A 13,571-nucleotide genomic window follows, 5' to 3' on the forward strand; every position below is an offset into this window, starting at 1 on the left:
ATGGATGACTTACAGGACTGGGTTAACATTCATATGAAAACTATGATGAATGTCATTCATACAATAGTTTCCAAATGGCCAAACATCAAGTTCTGTAAGATGCAGGAACTCACAAAGAACAATACGTAATTGTAAAAGACATTCAAGTTTTAGAGAATGCTTTCTCTGTAACAAAAGCCTGTATATCTTTACACCCAGTGAATGTACTTGCTTGAGTTAAGATTCAAAGAAATGCGGCCACTGAGGAAAACAGTATGGAGGTTCCTCAAAAAATTAAAAATAGAATTACCATACGATCGAGTAATTCCACTACTGGGTATTTGTCCAAAGAAAATGAAAACAGTAATTTGAAAAGATGTATGCACCCCTATGCTTACAGTAGCATTATTTACAACAGTCAAAATATAGAAGCAACCCAAGTATCCACAGACAGATGAATGAGTAAAGATGTGATATATATACATGTATGTGTGTTTGTGTATGTGTGTGTGTGTATAATGTTACCCATAAAAGAGAATGAAATTTTGCCATTTGTAACAGAATGGATGGATCTACAGGTTATAATGCTAAGTGAAATAAGTCAGACAGAGAAAGACAAATACCATATGATTTCACTCATATGTGGAATTTAAGAAACAAAACAAGCAAACAAAGGAAAAAAGAGACAAGCAAGAAAACAGATTCTCAAATATAGAGAACAAACTGATGGTTCCCAGGCTGGGAGTGGGGGTAAAATTAAGAGTACATTTATTATCTTGAGCACTGAGTAATGTATAAATTGTTGAATCACTATATTGTGCTCCTGAAACTAATATAACAGTGTATGTTAATTACGCTGGAATTTTTTAAATAAATAACTTTTTAAAATAAAAGTAAAAATTAAACAAATATAAAAATAAAAACTGAAATGATCTTTATAGGTTTTTGCCTTGCTGAATTGCATGAAGTTTGGGAAAAGCATGTCCTTTAGAATTAGATTGTGTCAATTCAAATCCCTCCTTTTTAACTCACATTAGATGAATTACTTAATCTCTTTGCCTCAGCTTTTTCATTTGTAATATGGCCATAGCAAGAGGACTTACCTCCTTAGGTTATTCTGGGGGAATTCATGAGTTAATATAGAAAACGAACAAAGGGCAGTGCCTAACATCCATAGTAAGTATATGTGATACATTCATACACATACATACAGATACATGCATATGTATGGGGAAATACTCAATTTGATATTTGAGAAGTTTGAAATACTCAGAGTATATTCAGATATAAATAAAAATCTATAAATCAGAAAGGGTTTGGTGTTCGGTCATAGAGAGAGAGGTTTGGGTGTCATCAATATATAAATGAAACTCAAAGACAAAGACTTATATGAGCTGACCCTGAGGGAAGACATAAAGAGAGAGACATGAAAAACTTTGGGACAGAAGCTAAAATTAAAACTTTTAGGCAGACCCGGAGTTTAGTGGCTCTCTTAATTTAGGGGATTTGGCATTTAATTATGATGAAGCATTTCTGGATATAAAAAATAACCTATGAGCACAGAAACTCTTTTTCTTACACAAAATTACGTTGTTATGCATGTCAATGCTGCTATATAGAGGCATTAACATTATTTACACTCTCATTTTGTAGCTGTTCATCAAATTGTTCCCTAATATATCCATTGGATTAGAATCAATTCATTTTTCAAAATAAGCTATGAAACAGAATTGATTGCACTTCATGAAGAACACCAGTGCACCAAAAAGAAAGGTGGTTCATCTGTCTAACTCCAGCATGGACTTAGTCTCTAAACTTCAGGTATCTATGGAGGACACTGACCCAGGATTCACAAAGTGAAGAGTCATACTCAGCAGGAGGGCATGACCCACAAGCCACATCAGCTTCACAAAAGTACTAGTAATGCAAGGACTATTCCTCAGAACCACCAAGATATATGGACACTGGGTGACCCATAGCACCAGACCCATGTGGTACTCAAAGATTGTTCTTTGAATCACTCTGCCCTGGAAGCATGTAGATGAGCTCTGCAGGAGGCTTCATTTTCATGGGCAGGTTTGTGTCAGGTGGGCACCTGGGTCTTTGACATTTGGTTTGATCCATAGAGTTGTCCAGTTCCTCAGAGTGCATTTGGGACTCTTAGCAGGTCCTCTGTGCCTGCATTCCTGCCAGCTAGAAGTGCTTCTCCCACACTTTCCCACCTTGCAGCACTGGTTGTGTTGTCCAGTAATTGCTTTTATCCACTTTTTGATGATGAGAAGTAAGATTCATATCAAGGTCTAGGAAAGCTTGGAAAATGCTTGACAGGCATTAATGTGAAAGCATTTCCAACTCACAGAATCACCTCAGTATGAAAATGTCAGTTGATGTTCAGTAACCATGGAAAAGAGAAAATAGGCATAGGACGCACAAGGACAATGTCCAGATTTTTCTTAGATAAATTCATTAAATGATAGAGAAAAACTTGATTTCCAGTCCCATGTGACCTGATTTTATTCTGAAGTCACTCTATCATCTGATTTTGACCACTGTTGTGGCTAAGGAAAAACCCTACAATATTCCAAATAAATTAAATAATGTGGCCACAACAAAGTAATGCTACATTGATATCTTTCACTTAAATAATTAAAAGATAAAATTAAAGCATAGTATTTCACCCCAATGCAAAGGGTCAGATTATCAAATCCCCATGGTAATACAAGATGCGGATTGAAATTCAGAACATTGCACTTAGCCATATAGTGAAATTATTGGGTATGATTGTCCTCCATCTTTTTTAAAAACATTCTAACACATGCAGTATCCTTTTTAGTTTGATTTTTTGTTCATAATGACATTTTTGTTTAAAACTATGAAAAAAGCCAATTTGGTATATATTTATTTTTCAAACTCTTTGTGATTGTTTTAATGTATGTTTTACTCCCAACCTCAGTTTTCTAAGAGCCAGGACTTCCTGAGATTATTTCGGCCCCTGGGGCTGCCCAAAAATCTTACTACATTTTCCTAGTTCATTTACTCTTTTATCCACTGATGATTATTTCACAACTCTCTTCATATTTTCAACAGTTTCTGTCCTATCCTTGTTGATAATTTGATTCTTATTTCATTGAGAAAAAAAAATTATAACAAAATAGAAAATAATTTTCCTCTGTTTCTTCAATCACATTTATCAAGCCCTCTACTTACATATCTAATCCTATCCCTTTTGATCTGCTAAAAATATTTCTCCCATTATTAACCTTTGTCCTGCAGCACTAACTTCCACTTCTTCTCTGGATTATTCCTATCCACATAAAATCACACTGCAATGTTTCTCATTTAGGTCTCAAGTTCCACCTGTCTCATTTCTCTGCCCAGTTTAGAGAAAAAGCGCTCACAAGTTCTCCAACCTCATAATCTTCACTTCCTACCCCCCTACTAGTTCTTGAATCCATTCCAACTATGCTTTGTCCTCAGCACTCCACTGAAACAGTTCTCTTCAAGGTCATCCAAGCCTTTTCAATGCTGAATCCCTAAGTCAGTTCCCAACTGTCACTCAAGTAATCAGCATTCAGCAATTAATCATTCCTTTCTTTTTGCAACAGTGTCTTCACTTGACTTCCAAGACTACCCTCATTCTAAGTTATCTTTCTGCCTCACCAGCTGCTCCTCGTCAACATCCTTTTTCATAACCTCTCATAACCTGAACATCAATACATTCAAGTCACTTCTCTTATTGACCTACAATAACTCCTTAACTTTAAAATCATCAGTACCCAAATTATGTTTGTAAACCAGTTCTGAACTCCACACTTACATAACCATTTACTCAGCCTTTCCACTGATATGTCTGAATGCATATACCAAATATAACATGGAAATCTTGATCTCACTGCCTTACCATCTCAATAAATAGAAACTCTATTTGTACAATATCTCAGACCAGGATTCATACAATCAGCTCTGACTTCTGTCAACTAATATCAATCCAGCAGCAAATCTTGTCAACTCTACTATCAAAATGTATCTAGATCTTATCTGTCTTCTCATAGGCATAGCTACTACCACTCTGGTCTGAGCCATCATCATCTTCCACCTGGAATAATGCATTTGTCTTCTATATAAATTCAACTGATGCTCTGCCTTGATGTCCTTTATTGGTATTTATCATGTTCCAGTAACTACTGACTGCTAAAGAGAGCTAGTAGCAGCATCCCCAGAGAATAGTCTTATGGAAGACCTGAGGGAAGCCTTCCCCAGGAATAGCTGTGTGATTATTCCCCTCACTTCCCAAGCTAGCCAATAGCCAATGACTTACTAATACAGGGACCAGGGATACAAAAGCTAGCCCCTTTTCTTGAAGTGGGACAATTGTGTGGTATCATTCCTACTTACGGGTTTCTCTTCTGCACTAAATTCCCATCTGGTTTGGATTAGGCTAAAGCTGGCTTGGGGTGAAACCACATTTTTGCTTAGCTCCCTCCCATGCCTTATCCTGCTATTTCACTCTATGTTACTTTTGAGAACAGTCCTGTGATAAACTACTTGCACAGTAATTTCCAATTTGGGCTCTGCTTCCATGAGCCCTAATCTAAGATACCTTCTAACTGATCTTTGTATTCTCACTGCTACTTTTTATTCTCTCCCAATAAATCTCAGAGGTAGACTGAATCTTTCTTCTGTACAATACCCTCCAATAGCTTTCATCTCACTCACAATAAAAGCCAAATCCCCTATAGTAATCTATTCAGACTTACATGATTTCTCTGACTTAATCTTTTATAATTATTTTTTCTCCACTTTAGCCTGTATGTATATAGAATTTTATAGAATTTTCAGAATTTAAGCTTTGTGAGGGCAGAACTATTTTCACTGCACTGATAATATTCCCAGTACCCAAAAAGTTTTGGGCACATAATGGAAATCAGTATATGTTAAATTAATTAATCATAATCATAGTTCATACCTTTAATGCTCCCCTTATTCTTACTTCTCTGTGAATGCCCAAGTCAGAAACAGAATTTTACTTAGGGCAAAGGTAAGTACAAAACATTGATTATCAAAGACCATCCTCCTAGGTAAGAAAATAAGGACCATGCTTGCCATTTTGAGCTAAAACCTGCCCTTTAATATCTCAAAGATCCTAGCCTGAGAGAAGCAACAGTTTGAAAAGGAGAAATAATTAGAGGCATGGTTCTTTGGAGTCAAAGAGGTCTTTGATTATGATTTCATTTCCATCAGTTTCAGAAGATTAGGTGCCCAAGTTAATAAGGCATCAAGCACAGCGTAAATTATAATATATATTCAATATTTGACTCAAACAGTGAATTTCATCTGTCAGATCATATAAACACCCTAGAGTTTTCTATTAAAAGTTTATGACTTATTATCCCAAATTCAGTTATCCTTGAAAAACACAAACCCAATTTAAGTCTCAGATCAGTAATACAAGTCACAGATGCCAAAACAACACTCTAAATGCCAAACAGAAAAGATTTACTACTATTCTGTAATACTCTTCTTAGTATTCAAAGGAAGCACTAAAAATTATATAGAATTTGTATTGCACAAATATTTTGCCTGAGTATTTATTATTCCTTCTACAAATATCTATTCCCTTAGAAATAGATGGTTAAAGAAATGAAATGGGAATAAACTAACTTGATTTCCTCTATGCAGCCTTAAATTACCAGTGAAAGTCCTCTGCATGGCATCTTCATGTGTCTGCCTGAAACAAAATAGCACACTTGTATTTTTTAGCCAACTGGATTGGCCAACAAGGCAATTTTGTGAAATATGCCATTACAATGAATGTATCTAAATGCTAGCCATCAACATCCAATTCAATTAAATAATATTTATTTTAGACTTACTCTGTGCCAGGTGGTAGGGTAGGGTTTAGGATTCGAAAAGGAGTGGTTATCGAAAAAGAGATAATAGATGCAGATATTGTTCTAAGCAGTGCTAGTGTAACAAGGAATAGACCATCTCCAGTAAATAAGAGATATTAACCAGTTAATAACACACTTATGATTAAAAAACACTAAATAAGTACAGTGAAGGAAATATATAGGGTATATAGGGTATCTAGAAGTTCAGGGAAAGCTTCACAATGAAGGTGATTCTAAGAAGGTGATTCTAAGATGCGGAAGAGTTCACTAGGTAAAATGTCAAGTGTTCCTGGGAGAGAGGATGTCATGAGCAAAGGCCCTGAGGCATTGACTGGAAAGTCGATGTAGATGGAACTTAGAAAGTAAGGCAGAGACTGCTTCAGAACAAGGCAGAGAAGATGCTGGAGACAGAGCGTGATTCTGATTATATAGGACCTGGAAGACTACACTGAGGAGATGTTAATGGTGTTAAGAACAATAGGAAATGATTCACAGATGTTAAGTCAAGGCTGTGTGGCCAGTGATAAGGTTAGATTTGTGTTTTGAAAAGATGACTCTGACCAAAATGTGGACAACAGGCTGGATAGGGGACAAGAGCAGAATGCCAAGGAATGGATAGAGGCTGCTATTAACTGTGTTCAGAAGAGAGGTTGTTATGTCAGCTTAGATAAGCTGGCCCTAGTAAAGAGGAATGATGAATTCATCAAATGAGAAAGATGAATCCAACAAATAACTAGAAGGTAAAATGGACAGATCTTAGTGATAGAAGGCAGATAAGCAATTAAGGGGAGGGGATGAAGTTAGAGAATTGGATGAATGCTGTCATTCATAGCTCTAAGGGGAAGAGGACACAAGTAAGGCATGGTGAAGCTGACAGTGAGAAGAGACCATGAACTTTTTGGATATGAAGTAGGATTCAAATAGGAAATCATAAGAGAGCAGTAGGATATACAGGTCTGAGCCCTAAAGAGTAAATATGAGCTAACTATATAAACTAGTTCGTCTTTGGCATATAAACAATGATTAAAGTCAAAAGCATGTAAGGGGATGCCTGGGTGGCTCAGTGGTTGAGCATCTGCCTCTGGCTCAGGGCGTGGTGCTGGACTCCTGAAATCAAGTCTGGGCCCACAGTATGTGATCTCGCGATGCCAACCTGTTACTTTATTATTATTTTTTAATCAAAAGGACAGTACCTTTCTCTAACCAGCTCTCTCCCAGCCCCCTCACCCCATGTTTGAATGATGTTTTATCCTTTGGAACGAGCAAGGCTATGATGCAGCAACTATTGTCTGTGTCTCCTGTGTGTCTGTTCTTGTCACAAATGTATTTGGGGACATTGGATGCATTCATTTTCTTTTTCTTTTCTTTTTTTTAATTTTTTAATTTATTTATGATAGTCACAGAGAGAGAGAGAGAGAGGCAGAGACACAGGCAGAGGGAGAAGCAGGCTCCATGCACTGGGAGCCCGATGTGGGATTCGATCCTGGGTCTCCAGGATCGCGCCCTGGGCCAAAGGCAGGCACCAAACCGCTGCGCCACCCAGGGATCCTGCATTCATTTTCTGTAATAAAGTTTGTAATCAGTCTTCCCAAAAAGTAAAAAAAAAAAAAAAAGCAGGGAGCCTGCTTCTCCCTCTTCCTGTCTCTTCTCTCTGTATCTCTCGTGAATAAATAAATAAAATCTTTTAAAACAAACAAAAGCATGTAAGGTATAAAGGTTGGGAAAAAAAGAGGATCTAGAACCAAGCTTAAAGAACCTCCAACACTAGATGGCCAAGTACAAGTTAAAAGAGAGATAGAGAAAGAGAGTCAGAAATGAAAGAAGAAAACCCAATAAGTAGTTATATAAATGACACCAAGAAAGAGGAGGTGTGAGAACACAAAGGGAGGGACTACATCCAAGTACTGACACTGTGAAAGGCTTCACTTACTACCTCGAAAAGATCTGAAATAATACAATTTAAGGTTCTGAGATTGGGCCAACTTGTCCAAAACTATAACCTTGTGTCAATAAAGACGACTCCAGGATAGATCAATGAAAAAGTCTACTGAATAATATCATCCAAAAGAAACAGGCACATATTTTTTTTTAAGATTTTATTTATTCATGAAAGACAGAGAGAGAGAGAGAGAGAAACAGGCAGAGGGAGAAGCAGGCTCCATGCAGGGAGCCCGATATGGGACTCGATCCCGGGACTCCAGGATCACACCCTGAGCTGAAGGCAGGCGCTCAACTGCTGAGCCACCCAGGTGTCCCAACAGGCACATGTTGTAAGTATTATGTGGATGTAACACATTTTTAAAAGATTATAGAAAGAAATTAATTTGAATATGGCACAGTGTCACTTGATCAAAGAGTGGCAGGGAGTCAGCAAAATCCTTTCTCTCTCTTCTGGGATCACATCTAGCCCACATTTCCCATGCATGAACATATGAATGTAAGAGGAGCTGAAACAATCTATTCCATATCTGGGCCTGCTTAGAGAAAACTTCTCTGGTTTCTCCATTCACCTGGTGAAAGAAGTATGAAGCTTGAGAGGACAATGATGCCACATTTTCATAGGAAGAAATGCCGATGTTTCAATGACGAGGTGGCAGGCAATCCATCAACCAGAAATATGAACTAACTTTACATAGATGAGTTTTACACTTCACTTGTTGAAGCTATTGGGATTTGGGGAGTTGTCTCTTGGAGTAGTCAGTATTATTTATTCTGATACACTAAGGCTGGTTACTTTAGAAGCAATTCAGGCAACATTTATCTCTCAACCCACAATTACATTCTAACCCTTGTTGAGTCACTAGTAAATTGTATTTCAAAGACAAGGAATAGAAGACTCAAAGCTAAATGGTAGTTAATTTACTACAAAGCATATCCTTATATTTGGGTCAAAATAATGTAAAGTTTTTTTGTTTCTGACAAACAGTATACTTATTTGAAGTAAATTCAAACTAAACAACACTCTTACCAGAAGAGGAAAACAACGTTCCATTTCATTCCTTTGGCTGGCAGTTACTTTCTCCATCAAAACTGTGTTAAAGTGGCTTAAACAGTAATTAAGCAGAATGTAGTTATCTCAAATTGAAAAAGAAAACTCTAGATTTTTATAACATGTATTCTTTGCTTAGAAAGACACAAAAATTCATTTAAAATATGTGTTTATGTAATCCTATGCAAAATATGCAAATGCTCATATGACAGCTTGGCAAAGATGCTGGGAATCTTTAGAGAAAACCTAATGGATACTGCATATGCTTAATGAAGACTTCTTTTTTAAGCCTTTGGAGAGGGGGGAAAAAAGACCAGTAATGGTACAGTGATGGGATCTAAAAAGTTCTACAGGAAGGAAGAAATGTTAACTGCAGGAAGGAAAGCACTGCTAACACGATTGAGATGTTTTCTGGGTTCTCAGTATTTTTCAGGCTAAATATAAGTATGTGATCAGTAATTCTGCTATGGTAATTTGATTTTTATCTCTCTTTTTTCTAGGATCAGCTACATCATTTACAGAGCCCATGTTAATGTGGGGCCCCATGTGAATCCACAGGTTGGTTGAAGAACTGTGAAACTGAACTTGCCCTTATATCTCACTCTGAAAAATAAAGTTAAAATAACAAACCCAGAGTCAAGATTTTTCTTTTTCTTTTAAGAGCCAAGATTTTTCAAGTGTGATGAATAAAACATATTTCATGGTGGTTGTTAAGAGTTTTGTATTAACTATGGCCATTAATCAGGGTTGCCCCATAAAGATTCCAATATTGTATAAAATCTTTGGTCTCCTGCTTTTCTTTTTATTGTGTCATGTAGATAACAAAAACATGACCTAGAAAAAAAAACCTCTAAGACAAAACAATGCAATATCCTTCTTTGCCCTACGCTTAACAGCATATAACAAGATAATGTGTACTGCTGATTGAAACGGCTTCCTATTGAGAGATCACCAAATATTGGCAGACTTACAGCAGAATAATACCCTGGTGAAAACAAAGTTAGTATGATTTCCAAAGAAAGTTCTGTGGTTGCAGAGATAAACCCTGGGACAATATGAAAGAGAAAACACAAATGTGTGAATATGGAGAGGTGAGATCACTGAAAGTCATCTTGGGGGCTGCCTAAAACAAAACATTTCTTTAGATGCCCATTTCCTGTGATGCTGATAACGGGGGAGACTAAGCATGAGTGATAGCAAGAGTTATATGAAAAATCTCTATACCTCCCACTCAATTATGATAAGAAAACGTTCTAAAAGAATAGTCTAATTTTCCATATATTTTGTAGATTTTTGCTGCTTATTTACTTATATACTATCCTATTCCAGAAAGAATTTACACAACCTGATGAATTTTATACTAATTGAGACAATTCCTTCCCGCATTACAAATGGTAAATTTAACTATAATTGTTTTCAGTAGAAAAAAATAGAATTTAGTACATTATACTCAATTACCTGGTATGTTTAAGTAAGAATTTTTAAAAAAACCCCACAAATCAGACAATTATACTCATTTATTCATGTTTTAGGCATATATTTGGAGTTCACAATATGCCAGAGATGCTTGCTGGTGAAATAATGGTGATGAGGACATGGTTTTTTAAAAGTGATGCAGTTGAATTTCTAATATAAATAATATCAGTATACCAAAGGCACAAAGTTTAGTACTGGATAGTTCACTTTTCACTATGTTTAAAATACTATTCAAGTAATTTGAGCAGACACATAAATTGCTCCTAATCCAGTGCCTGAAAACTGGTAAGCACTCAAAAGATGTTAGCTAATATGAATTAGCGTTATGCTACAAGATTCTCAGTTCTCTTTGTTACGCAGTTGCTAAATGAATATTTCCACTGACAAGTAGATCACCACTTCATGAGAAAGTCCCTTCTGTTACTCTATGACAACTCAGTTATAAAATGTTTCTTAATGAGCTTCCATCTGACTGCTTGCAACTCTATGTTCTACCATTTAAAGCAGTGCTCTTTAACCTGGGGTCCACAAAGAATTCAGAAAGTCTATAAATATGGATGAAAATCATTACATCTATATTTTTACTAACTTCTAAAAGAAAAGTAGCATGTACTTCAATTATGAATACAGTCAATAACCCATAATTGTGTAATTTTGTCACTAATGGAAATCACAAATATTTTCTCATCTCATTAGACATGTTGTAAACATTCCAAAATAACATAGACATACTAGATCTTATTAGTTATTTAATAAATATGCACACATACCACTATACCAAAACTGTGTTTAATATTCTGATAATTTATATCAGTATAATTGTTTTCCTTTTTAATCCTATAATTTTCCTTTATACTTAAAGACATTATATTGAGAAAGCATTCATAGGCTTACCCAGTCTGCCAGATGAATCTAGGTCATACACACATACACACAAAAGGATAGTAAACTCTACAACGAGCTAGAATAATTCTACTCCCTTTCTCATTGAAAAAACCCTCAACTATTGAAAGGTAAATATCTGATTTTCGGAGGCCTTGATTTTCAGATGTCTCTTCTAAACATTTCTAATTGAGCATGCCTCCAGGCATGGCCTATGGAATACTAGTCGGCAAAATTATCTATGTAAAAGAAAATATCCTTTGCTCAAAAACAGTGGAGGGGTGGGGAGTAAGGATGAGCAGTGGGGAAGCATCAAATACCAAAAGCAGTAGGAGGAAGAAGAAAGACAATAAGTACATAGAAGAAGAAGCAAAATGAAAATGTTTTTTATGGAACAGAACACTTCTGCATCTGAGGGAAGGAGTGAAGGAGCCATTTGAGAAGGCAAGAATCGAAATAGTGGTGGAAGTGGTGATGACAGGATCATAGTCTTGGAAGAAGGGTCAAGGGATAGAGGTAGAATGGAAGTACAGTAGTTTGAGATGAATATAAATCATTCTGGGACACCAGGCTAGGACATTTCCTCCAGGCCTCCCTGTATCCTCCTCTCGCCTTGGACAGCCAAAGGTATACTCACACATTAAAGACTCTGAGAAGTAATTCCAGAAAGATACCTTTTGAATTTGTCAAACAACCCATCCTTTCCAAGCTTCTTTAACTCTACACCTTCCCTCCTCATAACACATTAACATTCTAAGAACTATTCTACAGATTACACTCTGGAAAAGTGCTCAAACCTAGCAAGGAACAAGACATTCTAGAGGTGGTCTGACTATTGTTAGGACACAACGAATGACTGCTAACTTCCTTGTCTGAGCAACAATATTTCAGTTAAAGTTGATTCTTTTTCAAGAACAGAAAGATTCCATTTAGAAGAATTTGGACAAATCTATCACACTGTCAGTTGATACAGAACTTCTAATTAACTACTTTTTTTTCATAAGAACTACCTAATAAGATCTTTCTCACCCTGTACTTCAGCTATTATTTTTCTTTTATGAAGCCTGAATCAGGACTTACATTTAATTTCTTTTAGACATGGCCTTGTTACTTCTTGCCCATCAAGTTATTTTGTTGTCAAAATTAAGAACTGTCACCTAGGAGATCCCTGGGTGGCTCAGTGGTTTAGCTAGCCCTTCAGCCCAGGGCGTGGTCCTGGAATCTTGGGATGGAATCCTGCATCAGGCTCCCAGCATGGAGCCTGCTTCTCCCTCTGCTTGTGTCTCTGTCTCTGTCTCTCTCTCTCATTCTGTGTGTGTTTCTCATGAATAAATAAAATCTTAAAAAAAAAAAAAAACTGTTACCCAGTCCTTTGAATTTGAAATATCCACAAAGTTGATTAGCACTGATCTTTGTCATAAGTCATACCGCTCTTTAAAATGTTGAGCAGGAAAAAAAAAAAAAAGTGTTGAGCAGGACGTAGCCAAGGAACAATGTGTGACACATCAGGAACTAGTCAATGTGTGGAGCTATGTTTCTTCAATCCATCTCATATCTACATAATTTTATTGAACTAGTCCAAAATTTTCCACCACTCTTGACTGCTGGTAGCCCTGCAATTCCATATCTATATTCTCCATGATGTTTATTTTTCTCTTTTTTGGAACCTGGAAATGTCTGCAGTTATTCTAAAGAATCATTTTCCTCCTTATAACACTCAGGGAGAGTGATACACAGATAAGTTTCAATCATTGGTCATATTGGTCTTTGAACTAAATGCTTTCTGACTGAACTTAAGTGTGTGTGTATATCCTCTGTAGCCTAGATTTCTAGGCATTTCTTTCTTTTTTTAAAAAAGACTTTATTTTTAAGTAATATCTACCCCCAAACCCACAACCTTGAGATCAAGAGTTATACGTTTGGGGCACCTGGATGGCTCAGGTCATGACCCCAGAGTACTGGGATCAAGTCCCACATCAGGCACCCTGCTCACTGGGGAGTCTGCTTCTCCCTCCCTCTTTCTTGTGCTCTCTCTCCCAAATAAATAAATAAAATCTTTAAAAATAAAAGTTACACATTCCACTGACCAAGCCAGCCAGGCGCCCCTAGGCATTTCTGAAATGTCTATGAATGGGAGCCAACCTTTACTAAACCATGCTATGTGCTCTCTGTAGCCAAGATTGAAACCACAACAATTAATATTAGTATAAATGGTAAGAAAAATGGACTAGTATATAAGTACTATAAGTAGCTGCTTCCAATTACTAGTCATCATCATAATGTTGGCATCTACATTCAAACTGTTGTTTTTAATGGATCTAATAAAACTGTGTTGAGGATAGTGAAATTGTGCC

At 36.5% G+C, this 13,571-nt stretch overlaps 1 protein-coding gene and 2 long non-coding RNA genes across 12 annotated transcripts in view; 1 reads left to right on the forward strand and 2 right to left on the reverse strand.

Moving 5' to 3' along the window:
* Nucleotides 1-9,460, forward strand: part of LOC111094478 — a 113,305-nt gene extending 103,845 nt beyond the window's left edge. For both annotated transcript variants that reach the window (XR_005355564.1, XR_005355565.1), the window contains one exon: nt 9,360-9,460. This is a non-coding gene — a long non-coding RNA (uncharacterized LOC111094478). The remainder of the gene's footprint in view (nt 1-9,359) is intronic.
* LOC111094479 overlaps nt 1-12,418 on the reverse strand; it is a 37,653-nt gene extending 25,235 nt beyond the window's left edge. The window contains exon 1 of the long non-coding RNA XR_005355566.1: nt 12,298-12,418. This is a non-coding gene — a long non-coding RNA (uncharacterized LOC111094479). The remainder of the gene's footprint in view (nt 1-12,297) is intronic.
* Nucleotides 1-13,571, reverse strand: part of PDE4D (phosphodiesterase 4D) — a 1,400,346-nt gene that overhangs the window by 1,042,495 nt on the left and 344,280 nt on the right. The window lies entirely within an intron of this gene.

Source organism: Canis lupus, chromosome 2 (genome assembly GCF_011100685.1).
Source record: "Canis lupus familiaris isolate Mischka breed German Shepherd chromosome 2, alternate assembly UU_Cfam_GSD_1.0, whole genome shotgun sequence".
In the NCBI taxonomy this organism is placed as follows: Eukaryota; Metazoa; Chordata; class Mammalia; order Carnivora; family Canidae; genus Canis; species Canis lupus.